The sequence below is a fragment of the Arachis ipaensis genome, chromosome B3 (genome assembly GCF_059453495.1).
Source record: "Arachis ipaensis isolate K30076 ecotype BB chromosome B3, ASM5945349v1, whole genome shotgun sequence".
Taxonomy (NCBI): Eukaryota; Viridiplantae; Streptophyta; class Magnoliopsida; order Fabales; family Fabaceae; genus Arachis; species Arachis ipaensis.
In genome coordinates this window covers 81,276,761-81,295,608 of record NC_142438.1, presented here as the reverse complement: position 1 = coordinate 81,295,608, position 18,848 = coordinate 81,276,761, and the positions used below count along the sequence as shown (strand labels likewise).

The window sequence follows — 18,848 nt, the reverse complement described above, 5'->3', positions numbered from 1 at the left end:
CCACAGGATCATCTCAGGATCTGTGAATCTCACAGGATCCCCACCCACCTCACCCTCTGTCTCTCCATTCATGACCATGCCTTCTGTTTTCCATCCACCACTCACATCCATACACACATCCCACCATCTCCTCCATATCTTCTTCTTCTTCTATTCCTTCTTCTTTTGCTCCAGGGCGAGCAACATTCTAAGTTTGGTGTGGTAAAAGCATAAGCTTTTTTGTTTTTCCATTACCATTGATGGCACCTAAACCTCTAAAAGAGGGGAAGGGAAGACAAAGGCTTCCACCTCCGAGTCATGGGAGATGGAAAGATTCATCTCAAGGGTCTATAGCTCAGTGGTAGAACATGTGGCTGCAAATCAAGAAATCCCTGAGATACCTCAGGGGATGCACTTCCCCCCCACATAAATATCAGGAGCAAATCAACACCTTCCTAGGAGAATTAAGTTCCAACATAGGACAATTAAGGGTGGAACATCAAGAGCACTCCATCATCCTTCATGAAATTAGAGAAGATCAAAAAGCAATGAGGGAGGAGCAACAAAGACAAGGAAGAGACATAGAAGAGCTCAAGGACATCATTGGTTCCTCAAGAAGGAAACGCCACCATTACTAAGGTGGATTCATTCCTTGCTCTTATTTCTTCTGTTTTTCGTTTTCTATGTTATGTGCTTATCTATGTTTGTGTCTTCATTACATGATCATTAGAAGTTAGTAACTATGTCTTAAAAGTTATGAATGTCCTATGAATCCATCACCTCTCTTAAAATAAAAACTGTTTTAATTCAAAAGAACAAGAAGTACATGAGTTTTGAATTTATCCTTGAACTTAGCTTAATTATATTGATGTGGTGACAATGCTTCTTGTTTTCTGAATGTATGCTTGAACAGTGCATATGTCTTTTGAAGTTGTTGTTTAAGAATGTTAAATATGTTGGCTCTTGAAAGAATGATGACTAGGAGACATGTTATTTGATAATCTGAAAAATCATAAAAATGATTCTTGAAGCAAGAAAAAGCAGCAAAGAACAAAGCTTGCAGAAAAAAAAGAGAAAAAAAAAAGGGGGCGAAAAAAAAAATAGAAAGGAAAAGAAAAAGCAAGCAGAAAAAGCCAAAAGCTCTTAAAACCAAGAGGAAACAGCAAAAAGCCAATAACCCTTAAAACCAAAAGGCAAGGGAAATAAAAAGGATCCCAAGGCTTTGAGCATCAGTGGATAGGAGGGCCTACAGGAATAAAATCCTAGTCTAAGCGGCTAAACCAAGCTGTCCCTAACCATGTGCTTGTGGCGTGTAGGTGTCAAGTGAAAACTTGAGACTGAGCGGTTAAAGTCAAGGTCCAAAGCAAAAAAAGAGTGTGCTTAAGAACCATGGACACCTCTAATTGGGGACTTTAGCAAAGCTGAGTCACAATCTGAAAAGGTTCACCCAATTATGTGTCTGTGGCATTTATGTATCCGGTGGTAATACTGGAAAACAAAGTGCTTAGGGCCACGGCCAAGACTCATAAAGAAGCTGTGTTCAAGAATCATCATACTGAACTAGGAGATTCAATAACACTATTCGAAATCTAAAATTCCTATAGATGCCAATCATTCTGAACCTCAATGGATAAAGTGAGATGCCAAAACTATTCAAGAGGCAAAAAGCTATAAGTCCCGCTCATATGATTGGAGCTATGTTTCATTGATAGTTTGGAATTTATAGTATATTCTCTTCTTTTTATCCTAATTGATTTTCAGTTGCTTGGGGACAAGCAACAATTTAAGTTTGGTGTTGTGATGAGCGGATAATTTATACGCTTTTTGACATTGTTTTTAGTATGTTTTTTGTAGGATCTAGTTACTTTTAGGGATATTTTCATTAGTTTTTATGTTAAATTCACATTTCTGGACTTTACTATGAGTTTGTGTGTTTTTCTGTGATTTCAGGTATTTTCTGGCTGAAATTGAGGGACTTGAGCAAAAATCAGATTCAGAGGTTGAAGAAGGACTGCTGATGCTGTTGGATTCTGACCACCCTGCACTCAAAGTGGATTTTCTGGAGCTACAGAACTCGAAATGGCACGCTTCCAATTGCGTTGGAAAGTAGACATCCCGGGCTTTCTAGCAATATATAATAGTCTATACTTTGGCCAAGAATAGACGACGTAAACTGGCGTCCAACGCCAGCTTTCTACCCAAATCTGGCGTCGAGCGCCAGAAAAGGAGCCAAAACCAGAGTTGAACGCCCAAACTGGCACAAAAGCTGGCGTTCAACTCCAAGAAGGACCTCTACACGTGCAACATTCAGGCTCAGCCCAAACACACACCAAGTGGGCCCCGGAAGTGGATTTATGCATCAATTACTTACTCATGTAAACCCTAGTGACTAGTTTATTATAAATAGGACCTTTTACTATTGTATTAGGCATCTTTGGTCTCAGTTTTAATCCATTGTTCATCTTAGGAGACTATTGATCACGTTTTAGGGGGCTGGCCATCTTGGCCATGCCTGAACCTTCACTTATGTATTTTCATACAGTAGAGTTTCTACACTCCATAGATTAAGGTATGGAGCTCTGCTGTCCCTCAAAGATTAATGCAAAGTACTACTGTTTTCTATTCAATTCATCTTATTTCGCTTCTAAGATATCCATTCGCACCCAAGAACGTGATGAAGGTGATGATTATGTGTGACGCTCATCACCATTCTCCCCTATGAACACGTGCCTGACAAACACTTCCGTTCTACATGAAATAAGCTAGAATGAATATCTCTTAGATCTCCTAACTAGAATCTTCGTGGCGTAAGCTAGAATGATGGCGGCATTCAAGAGAATCCGAAAAGTCTAAACCTTGTCTGTGGTATTCCGAGTAGGATTGAATGATTGAATGACTGTGACGAGCTCCTAACTCGCGATTGTAGGGCGTTAGTGACAGACGCAAAAGGATAGTAAATCCTATTCCAGCATGATCGAGAACCGACAGATGAATAGCCGTGCCGTGACAGGGTGCATGAGCATATTATTCACTGAGAGGATAAGATGAAGCCATTGGCAAGGGTGATGCCTCCAGACGATTAGCCGTGCCGTGACAGGGCATTGGATCATTTTCCTGAGAGATGACCGAAAGTAGCCATTGACAGTAGTGATGTATCACATAAAGCCAGCCATGGAAAGGAGCAAGACTGATTGGATGAAGATAGTAGGAAAGCAGAGGTTCAGAGGAACGAAAAGCATCTCCATTCGCTTATCTGAAATTCCTACCAATGATTTACATAAGTACATCTATCCCTATTCTATTATTTATTATTCAAAAACTCCATAATTATTTTATATCCGCCTGACTGAGATTTACAAGGTGACCATAGCTTGCTTCATACCAACAATCTCCATGGGATTCGACCCTTACTCACGTAAGGTATTACTTGGACGACCCAGTGCACTTGCTGGTTAGTTGTATCGAAGTTGTGAACCATGGTATTGGCACCATGTTCTTGGCGCCATTGCCAGGGAAAGAAAGAGCCATGAATTTTACATAGTTAAAGTGTAATCACGATTACGCGTACCAAGTTGCTCACGTTGCCAGGGATTGTTTGAGCCTGGACATCACAATTTCGTGCACCAAGTTTTTGGCGCCGTTGCCGGGGATTGTTTGAGTTTGGACAACTGACGGTTCATCTTGTTGCTCTGATTAGGTAATTTTCTCTTTGTTTTATTTTCAAAAATTTTTCAAAAATATTTCAAAACTTTTCTCATCTGTTTTCGAAAAAAATTAAAAATGTTTTCAAAAATAAATTATTTTATGGCTTCAGAATTTTTAAGAATGAATTCTAGTGTTTTCATGAAGCATGTTGAAGCCTGGCTGGCTGTAAAGCCATGTCTCAATTCTTATACTCAAGAGAAGAGCTTCTTTATCTTTCTTAGCCAATTGGATGTTGAATGTGAGGAATGTCAGGCGTGTCATGTCTGAGTTACATACTAAAGCTTGGCTAGCTATTGAGCCAAACCTGACCCTTTGATTGGAGCTTTAGAGCATAAGATTCCTGGAATTCATATTAAAAATTTTGGAATCCTTATTTTCTTTTTCAAAAGAATTTTTCGAAAAATATAAAATAAAAATCCAAAAAAATTAGAAAATCATAGAAATCAAAAATATTTTTTCTGAGTCTTGAGTCATATCATAAGTTTGGTGTCACTTGCATATGCATCTTGCATTTTTCGAAAATTTCATGCATTCATAGTGTTCTTCATGATCTTCAAGTTTTTCTTGGTAAGTCTTCTTGTTTGATCTTGATGATTTTTTGTTTTGTGTCTTTTCATGTTTATCATATGCACTCTTGAATTCTTAGTGCCTAAGCATTAAAGAATTCTAAGTTTGGTGTCTTACATGTTTTCTTTGCATTAAATTTTTTTCAAAATTGTGTCTATGATGTTCATCTTGACATTCAAAGTGTTCTTGGTGTTCATCTTGACATTCATAGCATTCTTGCATGCATCACATGTTTTGATCTAAAAATTTCATGCATTGCACCTTTTTAGTGTTTTTCTCTCTTGCATCATAAAAATTCAAAAATCAAAAAAATATCTTTCCCTTTGTCTCTCATCAAATTCGAAAATTTGGGTTGACTTTTTCAAAAATTTTTAAAATCAAGTTGTTTCTTATGAGTCAAATCAAATTTTCAATTTGAAAATCTTATCTTTTTCAAAATCTTTTTCAAAAATCAAATCTTTTTCAAAATTCTTAGTTATTTTCGAAAATTCTAAAAAATATTTTTCAAAAATCTTCTTCTTATTTTTAGACCAAATTTTCGAAAATAACATAATCAATTAATGTTTTGATTCAAAAATTTGAAGTTTGTTACTTGCTTGTTAAGAAAGATTCAAACTTTAAGTTCTAGAATCATATCTTGTGATTTCTTATGAATCAAGTCATTAATTGAGATTTTAAAAATCAAATCTTTTTCAAAACTAATTTCTAAAATATCTTCTTATCTTATCTTTTTAAAAAATTTGATTTCAAAATATCTTTTCTAACCTCCTAACTTCTTATCTTTTCAAAATTTGTTTCAACTAACTAACTAACTTTTTGTTTGTTTCTTAACTTTTTCGAAACTACCTAACTAACTCTCTCTCTCTAATTTTCGAAAATATCTTCCCTCTTTTTCAAAAATTTCTTTTTAATTAACTAATTATTCTTATTTTTTATTTTTGATTTTAAAAATTTTCGAAAATTACTAACATTTTTCAAAAACCATTTTCGAAAATCACTAACTCTTTTTCAAAAAAAAAATATTTTTGAAAATTCTCCCTCTCCCATCTCATTCTATTTATTCATTCATATCCTAACATCTCATCTCACATATCTAGCCTCCTCACAGTTGTGTTTCTTCCATTATATTACATTCTTTGTCTCCCCCTCTTCTTCTACTCACACAGGGATCCCTATACTGTGGTATAAAGGATCTCTATTATTATTATTATTATTTTTCTGTGCCTTCTTCTTTGTCATATGAGCAGGAGCAAGGATAAGAACATTCTTGTGGAAGCAGATCCAGAACTTGAAAGTACTTTGAAAAAAAAATTAAGAGAAGCTAAAATACAACAATCCAGAGATAACCTTTCAGAAATTTTCGAACAGGAAGAGGAGATGGCAGCCGAAAATAATAATAATGTAAGGAAGATGCTTGGTGACTTTACTGCACCTAATTCCAACTTACATGGAAGAAGCATCTCCATCCCTGCCATTGGAGCAAACAACTTTGAGCTGAAACCTCAATTAGTATCTTTGATGCAGCAGAACTGCAAGTTTCATGGACTTCCATCTGAAGATCCTTTTCAGTTCTTAACTGAATTCTTGCAGATATGTGATACTGTTAAGACTAATGGAGCAGATCCTGAAGTCTACAGGCTCATGCTTTTCCCTTTTGCTGTAAGAGACAGAGCTAGATTATGGTTGGATTCTCAACCCAAAGACAGCCTGAACTCTTGGGATAAGCTGGTCACGGCTTTCTTAGCCAAGTACTTTCCTCCTCAAAAGCTGAGCAAGCTTAGAGCTGATGTTCAAACCTTCAGACAGAAAGAAGGTGAATCCCTCTATGAAGCTTGGGAAAGATACAAATAGTTGACCAAAAAGTGCCCTTCTGACATGCTTTCAGAATGGACCATCCTGGATATATTCTACGATGGTTTATCTGAGTTATCAAAGTTGTCACTGGACACTTCTGCAGGTGGATCCATTCACCTAAAGAAAAATGCCTGCAGAAGCTCAAGAACTCATTGACATGGTTGATAATAACCAGTTCATGTACACTTCTGAAAGGAATCCTGTGAACAATGGGACGCCTATAAAGAAGGGAGTTCTTGAAGTTGATACTCTGAATGCCATATTGGCTCAGAATAAAATATTGACTCAGCAAGTCAATATGATCTCTCAGAGTCTGCATGGAATGCATGCTGCATCCAACAGTACTCAAGAGGCTTCTTATGCAGAAGAAGCTTATGATCCTGAAAATCCTGCAATAGCAGAGGTAAATTACTTAGGTGAACCTTATGGAAACACCTATAACTCATCATGGAGAAATCATCCAAATTTCTCATGGAAGGATCAAAAGCCTCAACAAGGCTTTAATAATGGTGGAAGAAACAGGTTTAACAATAATAAACCTTTTCCATCATCCACTCAGCAACAGACAGAGAATTCTGAACAAAATACTTCTAATTTAGCAAACTTAGTCTCTGATCTATCTAAGGCCACTGTGAGTTTCATGAATGAAACAAGGTCTTCCATTAGGAATTTGGAAGCACAAGTGGGCCAGCTGAGTAAAAGGATCACTGAAATCCCTCCCAGTACTCTCCCAAGCAATACAGAAGATAATCCAAAAGGAGAGTGCAAGGCCATTGACATAAGCAAAATGGCCGAACCCAATGAGGGAGGAGAGGACGTGAATCCCAGTGAGGAAGACCTCTTGGGACGTCCAGTGATCAATAAGGAGCTTCCCTCTGAGGAACCAAAGGACTCTGAGGCTCATCTAGAGACCATAGAGATTCCATTGAACCTCCTTATGCCCTTCATGAGCTCTGATGAGTATTCCTCTTCTGAAGAGAATGAGGATGTTACTGAAGAGCAAACTGCCAAGTTTCTTGGTGCAATCATGAAGCTGAATGCCAAATTATTTGGCATTGATACTTGGGAAGTTGAATCTCCCTTGTTCATCAATGAACTAAGTGATCTGGATCAACTGACATTGCCTCAGAAGAGATAGGATCTTGGAAAGTTCATAATACCCTGTACCATAGGCACCATGATCTTTAAGGCTCTGTGTGACCTTGGTTCAGGAATAAACTTCATGCCCCTCTCTGTAATAGAGAAACTGGGAATCTATGGGGTGCAAGCTGCTAAAATCTCATTAGAGATGGCAGACAGTTCAAGAAAATAGGCTTATGGACAAGTAGAGGACGTGTTAGTGAAGGTTGAAGGCCTTTACATCCCTGCTGATTTCATAGTCCTGGATACTGGAAAGGAAGAGGATGAATCCATCATCCTAGGAAGACTTTTCCTGGCCACAGCAAGAGCTATGATTGATGTTGACAGAGGTGAAATAGTCCTTCAATGGAATGAGGACTCCCTGGTGTTTAAAACTCAAGGATCTCCCTCTGCAACCATGGAGAGGAAGCAGAAAAAGCTTCTCTCAAAGCAGAGTCAAACAAAGCCCCCACAGTCAAACTCTAAGATTGGTGTTGAACTCCCATATCCAAACTCTAAGTTTGGTGTTGGAGAGTCTCAACAAAGCTCTGCACATCTGTGAGGCTCCATGAGAGCCCACTGTCAAGCTACTGACATTAAAGAAGCGCTTGTTGGGAGGCAACCCAATTTTTATCTAACTATATTTTTCTTAGTTATATGTCTTTATAGGTTCATGATCATGTGGAGTCACAAAATAAATATAAAAATTGAAAACGGAATCAAAAACAGTAGAAGAAAAATCACACCCTGGAGGAAGCATCTGCCTGGCGTTCAACGCCAGAACAGAGCATGGTTCTGGCGCTGAACGCCCAAAATGGGCAACATCCTGGCGCTGAACGCCCAGAACAAGCATGGTTCTGGCATTCAACGCCAGAAATGGCAACAAATGGGCGTTGAACGCCCAAAATGGGCACCAACCTGGCACTGAACGCCCAGAGTTGAGTGCAAGGGCATTTTGCATGCCTAAATTGGTGCAGGGATGTAAATGCCTTGACACCTCAAGATCTGTGGACCCCACAGGATCATCTCAGGATCTGTGGACCCACAGGATCATCTCAGGATCTGTGAATCTCACAGGATCCCCACCCACCTCACCCTCTGTCTCTCCATTCATGACCATCCCTTCTGTTTTCCATCCACCACTCACATCCATACACACATCCCACCATCTCTTCCATATCTTCTTCTTCTTCTATTCCTTCTTCTTTTGCTCCAGGGCGAGCAACATTCTAAGTTTGGTGTGGTAAAAGCATAAGCTTTTTTGTTTTTCCATTACCATTGATGGCACCTAAACCTCTAAAAGAGGGGAAGGGAAGACAAAGGCTTCCACCTCCGAGTCATGGGAGATGGAAAGATTCATCTCAAGGGTCTATAGCTCAGTGGTAGAACATGTGGCTGCAAATCAAGAAATCCCTGAGATACCTCAGGGGATGCACTTCCCCCCACATAAATATCAGGAGCAAATCAACACCTTCCTAGGAGAATTAAGTTCCAACATAGGACAATTAAGGGTGGAACATCAAGAGCACTCCATCATCCTTCATGAAATTAGAGAAGATCAAAAAGCAATGAGGGAGGAGCAACAAAGACAAGGAAGAGACATAGAAGAGCTCAAGGACATCATTGGTTCCTCAAGAAGGAAACGCCACCATTACTAAGGTGGATTCGTTCCTTGCTCTTATTTCTTCTGTTTTTCGTTTTCTATGTTATGTGCTTATCTATGTTTGTGTCTTCATTACATGATCATTAGAAGTTAGTAACTATGTCTTAAAAGTTATGAATGTCCTATGAATCCATCACCTCTCTTAAAATAAAAACTGTTTTAATTCAAAAGAACAAGAAGTACATGAGTTTTGAATTTATCCTTGAACTTAGCTTAATTATATTGATGTGGTGACAATGCTTCTTGTTTTCTGAATGTATGCTTGAACAGTGCATATGTCTTTTGAAGTTGTTGTTTAAGAATGTTAAATATGTTGGCTCTTGAAAGAATGATGACTAGGAGACATGTTATTTGATAATCTGAAAAATCATAAAAATGATTCTTGAAGCAAGAAAAAGCAGCAAAGAACAAAGCTTGCAGAAAAAAAAGAGAAAAAAAAAAGGGGGCGAAAAAAAAAATAGAAAGGAAAAGAAAAAGCAAGCAGAAAAAGCCAAAAGCTCTTAAAACCAAGAGGAAACAGCAAAAAGCCAATAACCCTTAAAACCAAAAGGCAAGGGAAATAAAAAGGATCCCAAGGCTTTGAGCATCAGTGGATAGGAGGGCCTACAGGAATAAAATCCTAGTCTAAGCGGCTAAACCAAGCTGTCCCTAACCATGTGCTTGTGGCGTGTAGGTGTCAAGTGAAAACTTGAGACTGAGCGGTTAAAGTCAAGGTCCAAAGCAAAAAAAGAGTGTGCTTAAGAACCATGGACACCTCTAATTGGGGACTTTAGCAAAGCTGAGTCACAATCTGAAAAGGTTCACCCAATTATGTGTCTGTGGCATTTATGTATCCGGTGGTAATACTGGAAAACAAAGTGCTTAGGGCCACGGCCAAGACTCATAAAGAAGCTGTGTTCAAGAATCATCATACTGAACTAGGAGATTCAATAACACTATTCGAAATCTAAAATTCCTATAGATGCCAATCATTCTGAACCTCAATGGATAAAGTGAGATGCCAAAACTATTCAAGAGGCAAAAAGCTATAAGTCCCGCTCATATGATTGGAGCTATGTTTCATTGATAGTTTGGAATTTATAGTATATTCTCTTCTTTTTATCCTAATTGATTTTCAGTTGCTTGGGGACAAGCAACAATTTAAGTTTGGTGTTGTGATGAGCGGATAATTTATACGCTTTTTGACATTGTTTTTAGTATGTTTTTTGTAGGATCTAGTTACTTTTAGGGATATTTTCATTAGTTTTTATGTTAAATTCACATTTCTGGACTTTACTATGAGTTTGTGTGTTTTTCTGTGATTTCAGGTATTTTCTGGCTGAAATTGAGGGACTTGAGCAAAAATCAGATTCAGAGGTTGAAGAAGGACTGCTGATGCTGTTGGATTCTGACCACCCTGCACTCAAAGTGGATTTTCTGGAGCTACAGAACTCGAAATGGCACGCTTCCAATTGCGTTGGAAAGTAGACATCCCGGGCTTTCTAGCAATATATAATAGTCTATACTTTGGCCAAGAATAGACGATGTAAACTGGCGTCCAACGCCAGCTTTCTACCTAAATCTGGCGTCGAGCGCCAGAAAAGGAGCCAAAACCAGAGTTGAACGCCCAAACTGGCACAAAAGCTGGCGTTCAACTCCAAGAAGGACCTCTACACGTGCAACATTCAGGCTCAGCCCAAACACACACCAAGTGGGCCCCGGAAGTGGATTTATGCATCAATTACTTACTCATGTAAACCCTAGTGACTAGTTTATTATAAATAGGACCTTTTACTATTGTATTAGGCATCTTTGGTCTCAGTTTTAATCCATTGTTCATCTTAGGAGACTATTGATCACGTTTTAGGGGGCTGGCCATCTTGGCCATGCCTGAACCTTCACTTATGTATTTTCATACAGTAGAGTTTCTACACTCCATAGATTAAGGTATGGAGCTCTGCTGTCCCTCAAAGATTAATGCAAAGTACTACTGTTTTCTATTCAATTCATCTTATTTCGCTTCTAAGATATCCATTCGCACCCAAGAACGTGATGAAGGTGATGATTATGTGTGACGCTCATCACCATTCTCCCCTATGAACACGTGCCTGACAAACACTTCCGTTCTACATGAAATAAGCTAGAATGAATATCTCTTAGATCTTCTAACTAGAATCTTCGTGGCGTAAGCTAGAATGATGGCGGCATTCAAGAGAATCCGAAAAGTCTAAACCTTGTCTGTGGTATTCTGAGTAGGATTGAATGATTGAATGACTGTGACGAGCTCCTAACTCGCGATTGCAGGGCGTTAGTGACAGACGCAAAAGGATAGTAAATCCTATTCCAGCATGATCGAGAACCGACAGATGAATAGCCGTGCCGTGACAGGGTGCATGAGCATATTATTCACTGAGAGGATAAGATGAAGCCATTGGCAAGGGTGATGCCTCCAGACGATTAGCCGTGCCGTGACAGGGCATTGGATCATTTTCCTGAGAGATGACCGAAAGTAGCCATTGACAGTAGTGATGTATCACATAAAGCCAGCCATGGAAAGGAGCAAGACTGATTGGATGAAGATAGTAGGAAAGCAGAGGTTCAGAGGAACGAAAAGCATCTCCATTCGCTTATCTGAAATTCCTACCAATGATTTACATAAGTACCTCTATCCCTATTCTATTATTTATTATTCAAAAACTCCATAATTATTTTATATCCGCCTGACTGAGATTTACAAGGTGACCATAGCTTGCTTCATACCAACAATCTCCATGGGATTCGACCCTTACTCACGTAAGGTATTACTTGGACGACCCAGTGCACTTGCTGGTTAGTTGTATCGAAGTTGTGAACCATGGTATTGGCACCATGTTCTTGGCGCCATTGCCAGGGAAAGAAAGAGCCATGAATTTTACATAGTTAAAGTGTAATCACGATTACGCGTACCAAGTTGCTCACGTTGCCAGGGATTGTTTGAGCCTGGACATCACAATTTCGTGCACCAAGGTTTTGGCGCCGTTGCCGGGGATTGTTTGAGTTTGGACAACTGACGGTTCATCTTGTTGCTCTGATTAGGTAATTTTCTCTTTGTTTTATTTTCAAAAATTTTTCAAAAATATTTCAAAACTTTTCTCATCTGTTTTCGAAAAAAATTAAAAATGTTTTCAAAAATAAATTATTTTATGGCTTCAGAATTTTTAAGAATGAATTCTAGTGTTTTCATGAAGCATGTTGAAGCCTGGCTGGCTGTAAAGCCATGTCTCAATTCTTATACTCAAGAGAAGAGCTTCTTTATCTTTCTTAGCCAATTGGATGTTGAATGTGAGGAATGTCAGGCGTGTCATGTCTGAGTTACATACTAAAGCTTGGCTAGCTATTGAGCCAAACCTGACCCTTTGATTGGAGCTTTAGAGCATAAGATTCTTGGAATTCATATTAAAAATTTTGGAATCCTTATTTTCTTTTTCAAAAGAATTTTTCGAAAAATATAAAATAAAAATCCAAAAAAATTAGAAAATCATAGAAATCAAAAATATTTTTTCTGAGTCTTGAGTCATATCATAAGTTTGGTGTCACTTGCATATGCATCTTGCATTTTTCGAAAATTTCATGCATTCATAGTGTTCTTCATGATCTTCAAGTTTTTCTTGGTAAGTCTTCTTGTTTGATCTTGATGATTTTTTGTTTTGTGTCTTTTCATGTTTATCATATGCACTCTTGAATTCTTAGTGCCTAAGCATTAAAGAATTCTAAGTTTGGTGTCTTACATGTTTTCTTTGCATTAAAATTTTTTCAAAATTGTGTCTATGATGTTCATCTTGACATTCAAAGTGTTCTTGGTGTTCATCTTGACATTCATAGCATTCTTGCATGCATCACATGTTTTGATCTAAAAATTTCATGCATTGCACCTTTTTAGTGTTTTTCTCTCTTGCATCATAAAAATTCAAAAATCAAAAAAATATCTTTCCCTTTGTCTCTCATCAAATTCGAAAATTTGGGTTGACTTTTTCAAAAATTTTTAAAATCAAGTTGTTTCTTATGAGTCAAATCAAATTTTCAATTTGAAAATCTTATCTTTTTCAAAATCTTTTTCAAAAATCAAATCTTTTTCAAAATTCTTAGTTATTTTCGAAAATTCTAAAAAATATTTTTCAAAAATCTTCTTCTTATTTTTAGACCAAATTTTCGAAAATAACATAATCAATTAATGTTTTGATTCAAAAATTTGAAGTTTGTTACTTGCTTGTTAAGAAAGATTCAAACTTTAAGTTCTAGAATCATATCTTGTGATTTCTTATGAATCAAGTCATTAATTGAGATTTTAAAAATCAAATCTTTTTCAAAACTAATTTCTAAAATATCTTCTTATCTTATCTTTTTAAAAAATTTGATTTCAAAATATCTTTTCTAACCTCCTAACTTCTTATCTTTTCAAAATTTGTTTCAACTAACTAACTAACTTTTTGTTTGTTTCTTAACTTTTTCGAAACTACCTAACTAACTCTCTCTCTCTAATTTTCGAAAATATCTTCCCTCTTTTTCAAAAATTTCTTTTTAATTAACTAATTATTCTTATTTTTTATTTTTGATTTTAAAAATTTTCGAAAATTACTAACATTTTTCAAAAACCATTTTCGAAAATCACTAACTCTTTTTCAAAAAAAAAAATATTTTTGAAAATTCTCCCTCTCCCATCTCATTCTATTTATTCATTCATATCCTAACATCTCATCTCACATATCTAGCCTCCTCACAGTTGTGTTTCTTCCATTATATTACATTCTTTGTCTCCCCCTCTTCTTCTACTCACACAGGGATCCCTATACTGTGGTATAAAGGATCTCTATTATTATTATTATTATTTTTCTGTGCCTTCTTCTTTGTCATATGAGCAGGAGCAAGGATAAGAACATTCTTGTGGAAGCAGATCCAGAACTTGAAAGGACTTTGAAAAAAAAATTAAGAGAAGCTAAAATACAACAATCCAGAGATAACCTTTCAGAAATTTTCGAACAGGAAGAGGAGATGGCAGCCGAAAATAATAATAATGTAAGGAAGATGCTTGGTGACTTTACTGCACCTAATTCCAACTTACATGGAAGAAGCATCTCCATCCCTGCCATTGGAGCAAACAACTTTGAGCTGAAACCTCAATTAGTTTCTTTGATGCAGCAGAACTGCAAGTTTCATGGACTTCCATCTGAAGATCCTTTTCAGTTCTTAACTGAATTCTTGCAGATATGTGATACTGTTAAGACTAATGGAGCAGATCCTGAAGTCTACAGGCTCATGCTTTTCCCTTTTGCTGTAAGAGACAGAGCTAGATTATGGTTGGATTCTCAACCCAAAGACAGCCTGAACTCTTGGGATAAGCTGGTCACGGCTTTCTTAGCCAAGTACTTTCCTCCTCAAAAGCTGAGCAAGCTTAGAGCTGATGTTCAAACCTTCAGACAGAAAGAAGGTGAATCCCTCTATGAAGCTTGGGAAAGATACAAATAGTTGACCAAAAAGTGCCCTTCTGACATGCTTTCAGAATGGACCATCCTGGATATATTCTACGATGGTTTATCTGAGTTATCAAAGTTGTCACTAGACACTTCTGCAGGTGGATCCATTCACCTAAAGAAAAATGCCTGCAGAAGCTCAAGAACTCATTGACATGGTTGATAATAACCAGTTCATGTACACTTCTGAAAGGAATCCTGTGAACAATGGGACGCCTATAAAGAAGGGAGTTCTTGAAGTTGATACTCTGAATGCCATATTGGCTCAGAATAAAATATTGACTCAGCAAGTCAATATGATCTCTCAGAGTCTGCATGGAATGCAAGCTGCATCCAACAGTACTCAAGAGGCTTCTTATGCAGAAGAAGTTTATGATCCTGAAAACCCTGCAATAGCAGAGGTAAATTACTTAGGTGAACCTTATGGAAACACCTATAATTCATCATGGAGAAATCATCCAAATTTCTCATGGAAGGATCAAAAGCCTCAACAAGGCTTTAATAATGGTGGAAGAAATAGGTTTAACAATAATAAACCTTTTCCATCATCCACTCAGCAACAGACAGAAAATTCTGAACAAAATACTTTTAATTTAGCAAACTTAGTCTCTGATCTATCTAAGGCCACTGTGAGTTTCATGAATGAAACAAGGTCTTCCATTAGGAATTTGGAAGCACAAGTGGGCCAGCTGAGTAAAAGGATCACTGAAATCCCTCCCAGTACTCTCCCAAGCAATACAGAAGAGAATCCAAAAGGAGAGTGCAAGGCCATTGACATAAGCAAAATGGCCGAACCCAATGAGGGAGGAGAGGATGTGAATCCCAGTGAGGAAGACCTCCTGGGACGTCCAGTGATCAATAAGGAGCTTCCCTCTGAGGAACCAAAGGACTCTGAGGCTCATCTAGAGACCATAGAGATTCCATTGAACCTCCTTATGCCCTTCATGAGCTCTGATGAGTATTCCTCTTCTGAAGAGAATGAGGATGTTACTGAAGAGCAAACTCCATTCGGTTCAATTCGGTTCAATTCGGTTCTTTTCGGTTCAATTCGGTTATTTACTCCAACTTTTACTCAAGCTTTCATGATTCCAACCCGGTTCAATTCGGTTCTTCTCCAAACTCCAAGAGCAATCAACCAAGGCCTCTATCAACCCAATTCCATCAAGAGCAAAGGCCCAATTGAAGGCTTGAAGACCATTTGAAGAAAGTGTATAAATAGCATAGGATTTAAGTTTTTAAGAGAGCTTCCCTTTTAGTTTTTCAGAATAGTTTTCTTTTGAGTTTTGCTGAGAGCTCACTTTTACATTTCTTAGCATTGTTGTTTTAATTCAAGAGAATTTGGGAGGAGAATTAATCTCTCTTCTTCCTTGTTCTTGCCCAGCACTCTTTACTTTTCTTGTCTTGGATTTTGGGTGGAGAATTGAAGAAATTCTGTTTCAATCTCACCTTGGGAGCTTGTTTAATTTTCTGCTTAATTGAATTTCAGTTTCGGTTACTTGCTTCTTCATCTACTTTCTTTGCAATTTACAATTTCCTTTGCAATTGTGCTTGTTGGATCTAGGAAGGCATTGAGATCTAGACTTGGTTTTCTAGTCTCTTGGGTCCTGAGATCTGAATTCAAATTTTACATCCTCTGTTTACTGCTTTTTATGCTCATTACTTTTCTGTTTTAGATCCGATTCGATCCAAGTCTTCCTTTACTTCTCTGCTTGTTGCAATTTTACTTTTCCTTGTTTAATTTCTGCAAATCCAATTCCCAATTACCTTTACAATTCAAGCCATTTACATTTCTTGCACTTTAAGATTCTGCAATTTACATTTCTTGCGTTCTAAGTTTCTGCCATTTCATTTCTTGCTCTTTAAGATTCAGCACTTTAAATTCCAGTTCTCTTTAATTTCATGCAATTTACCCATTTCTTTTACTTTCTATGCAATTTAAATTCTGCAAATCACAAATCTCTCAACCAAATCTTGATTCGCTTGACTAAATCAACCACTAAACTAAAATTGCTCAATCCTTCAATCCCTGTGGGATCGACCTCACTCCCGTGAGTTATTATTACTTGATGCGACCCGGTGCACTTGCCGCTTAAGTTTGGGTGTTTTGGAGAAATTCGTTTCTCTACGAAAATATCCCATCAAGTTTTTGGCGCCGTTGCCGGGGATTGATTAGATTGACAATGATTAAGTGAGGTGGTAATCTAGATCAAGCACTTTTTCTTTTCTGTCCTTTAATTTTTGACTAACCCACTAACTGTTTGAAGTTTTGTCTCAACTGACTACACTCAATTTGCAAAAGTATCACTGTGTGTTCCGTTGTTGATTTATATGTCATAGGGAAGAAGAGCAGCCAAAGGGGAGGATATCATTGAAGAAGGAGTTTCTGAGAAAGAAGAACACTACAACATGAAGCCACAACTCATTACACTAATAGAGAACAATTGTTCCTATGGTGGAAATCCATTGGAGGACCCTAAACAGCACCTATCCATTTTTCTGAAAACTTGTGGTGCTGTCAATCTCAATGGTGTAAACCATGATACCTGTAAGCTCTTGTTATTTCCTTTCTCACTAAAGGATGAAGCGGCACAATGGCTTGAAACATTTCCCCAAGGAAGTATCACTAGTTGGGATGATTTGGTTGCTAAGTTCCTAGCCAAATTCTCATCATCTCGACAAAACATTAAGATGAAATAAGGAATACATCCATTCATACAAAGAGAGGAAGAACCATTGTTCAAAGCATGGGAAAGATACAAGAAAGCAAGTGACAAGGTGGACTTTCAAGTGTTCTATGAAGGATTAACCTCAGAAACAAGAAGAGCAGTAGATTACTTCTCAGATGGCCTACTCAAGGCAACAGCAACCATCCAAGGAGCTGCAGAGTTCAGTGACAAAAGAGCCAATAACCAACACTCATTTGAGACATCACGGAATGCAATCTCAGAAAAGGAAGTAATAAATCTTGAAGGAGTGAGAGCAATCATGAATCAAAACAAACAGCTATACCAGCAAACTCAGCAGCAATTGGAATCAATAGCTAGGCAAATTGATTCTCTACATTCTGCCACAGTAAATGCACAGTTTCCACCATGGAAACCACATTCTTATCTAAGAATGAGGGAATCTCAGCATCAGGAACAAAGGGACTTCAACTATAATAACCCCAACTTCCCAAACCTGCAAAAACACCACCATACCAACAAAAATCACTACACACCACCCCAATATACACACCTCCAGCCCTGTCCTACCTCACCACCCGCCCAAAATGACTTACATCAATCATCACAATTAACACAGCCACAACCAATCCTAAACTTCCAAAGACTCTATGTTCTAGAAATGATGATAGAAAGGTTTATGAAAATTCAAGAAATGACAATAATAGAGCAGGAGGATATAAGGAAAAACCAAGAGGCATATCTCAAGAGAATTGAAAGGCACATGGAACAACTGGTTCAAAACCTTGCTAAACTGGGCGAGAGAGAGGGAAATATGTCCCTAAGAGCTACTGAAGATGACTCAAAGAACAGTGAAAAAGCTACTGGGTTGAAAGGGAAAACAGTTATGGAAAACAGTGATAAGGCTACGGGAAAAGAAGCAACTATCAAGGAGAAGCCTACGGTGAGAGGAGGAAACCAAAGGCAACAGAAACCTCAACTTCCATGATCAGAGGATGAAGGATGTCAAGCTAGTGACAATAAAAGAGCGCTTGTTGGGAGGCAACCCAACCTGAGGTAGTTTTCTGTTCATAACTATTTTAATAAAAAGGTTAATTAGTTTTATCTATAATGCAAGAAGCTAAGTTTGGTGTTGCACACCAAAACAATCTAAAGGAGAATGCAGGATTCTAAGTTTGGTGTTCCACCAAAATCCCATCATAAAATACATTCTCACTTTCTGCATAATGCTGGCTTCAAGCATGTTGGATGAACTAGTTAACTATTCTGCTGTTTCCTAGTTTTCAGTTTTATTGCTTTTGAAAAAGAAAAAAAAAAAGAAAAAGAGTTTCACACATGGTTAATCTGATGCATGAGAACCATTGGCAAGGTACTAAGTTTGGTGTTCCCACACCAAAGTAAGTACAAAGGCCCACAAATAAATCATGCATGCTAACCATTTCTCAAGTGCTTGGGGAACAAGCAACTTTCAATATCACTGCAGAGTACCATACAAACTTTTGGGAAGATTAAGCATCATCAACCAAAGAGATGAAAGATGAACGGGAAGGCCAGCACTAATGATGATGAGAAGAAGGAAAGCAAGCGAACTCCAAAAGGTTGTATTGTTAAGTAATTGTTTTACATCAAACACTGCTATGATTGAAAGTGATATAATACCCCTGCCTGTCTGCATAGTATAGTTCTCTATAATTCAATAAGCAAGATGCTTGATCATTCACAACATTTTTCTCTTCAAAACTTGTTTGCACTCAATGTTCAAAAATGCATCACATGAAAGTTCTTTGAAAA

At 37.6% G+C, this 18,848-nt stretch overlaps 2 non-coding genes across 2 annotated transcripts; both read right to left on the bottom strand.

Annotated features, from left to right (window-relative positions):
* Positions 1–6,024: 6,024 nt before the first annotated feature.
* On the bottom strand, positions 6,025–6,132 carry LOC148571316 (small nucleolar RNA R71). The gene has a single exon (XR_015907766.1). It is a non-coding gene; the product is annotated as a small nucleolar RNA R71 (small nucleolar RNA).
* An 8,158-nt stretch (positions 6,133–14,290) lies between these two features.
* Positions 14,291–14,398, bottom strand: LOC148571315 (small nucleolar RNA R71). The gene has a single exon (XR_015907765.1). It is a non-coding gene; the product is annotated as a small nucleolar RNA R71 (small nucleolar RNA).
* Positions 14,399–18,848: the final 4,450 nt, after the last annotated feature.